This window comes from Schistosoma mansoni, assembly GCF_000237925.1.
Source record: "Schistosoma mansoni, WGS project CABG00000000 data, chromosome 3 unplaced supercontig 0044, strain Puerto Rico, whole genome shotgun sequence".
In the NCBI taxonomy this organism is placed as follows: domain Eukaryota; kingdom Metazoa; phylum Platyhelminthes; class Trematoda; order Strigeidida; family Schistosomatidae; genus Schistosoma; species Schistosoma mansoni.
This window is the reverse complement of record NW_017386006.1, coordinates 1,984,158-1,987,849: the sequence shown is the minus strand read 5'-3', so window position 1 is coordinate 1,987,849 and position 3,692 is coordinate 1,984,158.

Below are 3,692 nucleotides of genomic sequence, written 5' to 3'. Positions count from 1 at the left end.
TTCCCCAGCACACAATACACCTTCAGGATAGATATCAACTATCATATCGTGGTTGTTCGACATTCCATAATGAATCCATGGTAGAATAATCTTTTAAGAAATCATTTTGAAATTGTCAAATATCATCAATGTCCATCCAAATAAATATTGTAGTCTAGATGATAGAAAACAGTGGGATTACTGTTGAGATAAATACCCGGAAATTGTAATGGAAAATACTTGACTTGTCCTATGAATGGACGAAATAAATAATTAGAAACGGGGAAACATACTGGTAACTATTTTTCCTCCAGTAAATCAGCATAGATTATGAATTTCGGTGATTATCTTATATAAAACAGATAAATTTACTTGAACGTTGTCTTCCGTTTTTTCTTTATCGAAACGCGAAGATTCCTTTCCGCTTCTTGTCTGTAAACACTTGTATTCGTTTTCTGCAGATGTTTGTATATTTTTTGTGTATAACTCTGAACAAAATTGTTCAACAACATAGTCATTGATAATCTATCTTTTCGTCATTTAAAAAAACATAGTTGGAGAAATATATTTTTTTAAAACACAGATTTCAGCGAAGGGATCGCTTTTCAACAAATTTATTATCAAGTTGCACAATCATGTATAAATACGTATTTGTTGCAATAATTAAAGGTAATAGGGGGTGGGATGGGGCTAAAAATCAAATGAAGTATTAGAAATAATTATTCAATCACTCCAGAACCTTATTAAAACCTTATTATAAAAACATCGATCGGAAGATCCAAACAAACAATACTAAGTGAATTTAAACTTCATCCCATTGCACAAGCAAGTGGCTATCAGGACTCAGTGGCCGAGTGGATAACGCGATGCGTTTGAAGCGAAAGGTACTGGTTTCGAGTCGCAGAGTGAACATCAACTCTGATATGCAGGTACATCCAGTTGACGAGTCCCAAATAGGACGAAGGGGTGGGCGTCCTGGATTCCACTGCTAGCCACTATCCATCTTTGCTTACCATATTATAAATATTGTTTAATGAACAATATGTTACTTGTTACTAGCACATGATTTTTATGTCATGTGGTGATACTAATAATTTCATAAAAGACTAATTAAAACATTTCATTTGAGTACATTTAATCCAAGCTGAATTCTTATGAACACGTTATTCATAGGTGACATTGACTGTTATCGATCTCTTGTATCATATGTTGTTATGTATCTATGTATATATCTAATGATATCTTGTAAATACCTGGACTATTGTTAGTTTTATCAGTATGTTTATTTTATAAGAGGTCATGATAAGTGTGAGTAATTAATGTATAGTTTCATAAGATGTAAGAGTTCGTCTGAATAAAGCTTACTAAAAGTACTACTGATTTACACATTAAAACTAGGTTATTGTAAAAAAAATCACAAGACTGTATATCTGTAGTTTTTCATGAAATAACCTACTTTTAATGTCTGAATCAATAGTACTTATGGGAAGCTAACATTAATCGTGTTATCAGAATAGAGTTGTGAAGATTGTTGAGTTTCATTAAAATCATGAACCGATCATTGTTAGACCATCATTGAAAACTTGAAAGCGTTGGACAACCGTTTTGTCCTAGTGTGACAATCTTTATCAGTTCAATAGTTTGAATTAGAATTCGCAATGTTTAGGATACGAATATCCTTTAGACATGTAAACAAGCGTTTTAGACTTATCATACTAACCACAGGCATTTACTGCTATCAAAATCGGAATCATGAAACCGAACTCTTTCTATTATTCTTTTATAATTTTTCCCCAGTTTTCAGTCAAAGAATTCAGTCATTTATTAACTTATTAATTATTCACAATAATTTTGACTGTCTTAGCTTTAATATATTTTAATATACATTAGTGATTACAACGTGTGCTCTAATAATTCAGTTCTCACTTTCTATTTTAAATATCAACGAAAAATTAACACCTATCAATCCTTCAGATAATTAAAATAACCCTTTTGGCTGATTGTTTCATGGTCAATCTGGAGAACACGACACTTCGATCAATAATTGAATGATATCATTTATATAAGCAATATATGGATGATACTTTCATTATTCGTGAAGAAGATATAGATCGCAATGAAATTTTGAATCGTTTCATTAACTATCATCACTCACCTCAATTCACGTTGGAGGCAGAGGCGAACCAGGGATTTCATTTTCTTGATGTCCGGTTGAAAAGAAGGTCAGATGGTTCTTTACAGAAATAGAAAACCGACTTGGAATGGGCAGTACACTTATTCCATAGCTGGGTCCCATTGAGTAGAAAGAGAAACTTAATTTACTCTTTATCTTCAAGGATTAGGAGAATATGTTCTAATGACACAATAGATGAAGAACTACTTCAACTTTGACAGATACTCATCAGAAATGGATACTCACATACATTCGTTGATAGGAACTTAATGCCTAGACATCACCTGAAGAAGCACCAACAATTCGAAAGAAAACTGTTTTTATGAATATCGAATTTAAAGGAGATACGGCAGACGAACTCTTAAATATACGGATTTGAAAATCCCTAGATATAACTTATTCATCTATGCTCCGAATAGTCATCTCAAGCTCACCCACAGTTCACGGATGTGTTAAGGAAAAAATTCTGCTTTGGACCACATCTATGTACATCTATAAATATACTTGCTCATGTGGGGTGGCTTACATTGGCCTAACAAAGCGATCACTTTCCAAACACACCTCAGAACACTACCCCGAATGACATCTAGAAGGAAATTGAGAAACAGTCAACGGTTCAATACAGGATCACCATATCCATTCTGGACACGTCACTCTGAAGGAAACTTCCTTTAAAATAATCTACGCAATCGAAGGGACTGGATAGAAGAGAAATCGAATTAAAAACTTATGCACTACTGAGGCATTGGCTATCAGCCGATTTAAGCTCGAACTCGGAGTGCAAAAACCGTACGTCCAATCTCTCATCCTTCCTTGACCCTAGTTCTCTTCTGTAGTATGCTTTGGTCCTGTTCTTTTGTTTTCAATTAGTGTTTTGTAATTCCAAACCAGCTTCCAACTGAAGAGGAAACTAGGAAAATAAGTTGGAAGTGGATAGGACACATATTGAGGAAATCATCAAACTGCATCACGAGGTGAGCGCTGATTTTTAATCCTGAATTGAAACGGAAAAGAGGAAGACCAAATAACACACTGTGTCGAGAATTCGAAGCAGGCATGAAAAGGATGAATATCAACTGAAAACTAGTGGAAAGGATTGCCCTGGACAGGGTTGGATGGAGAATGCTTGTGTGGTTCTTATGTTCTTTCATTAGGGTTAACATGCGTAAGTAAGAAAATAAGTAACATGAACATAATGTTCTTTGTCATATTTCATTATAAATGATCAAGTTAATGTAAAGAATAATAAAATATGAAAATACTTTATAATGGATCATGTCTTTTCAATAAATGTTCTATTATTTTCTTATTATTACATTCAATTTATATCAGACTGATCAAGTCTTTAAATTGTTATCATCTGTGTAACTTCATAAGGAAATTTATTTATTTATTTATTTAATCACATACATATTGGTACAAAGAGCACCGGATACATATGCGCCGCACAAATCTCATTCGATTTGTGTGAGGGCTGTGATACTGCCCGGGTGCCCAAACCGAAGCAAGTCATAAGGAAAACAAATCATGATTAACTTTA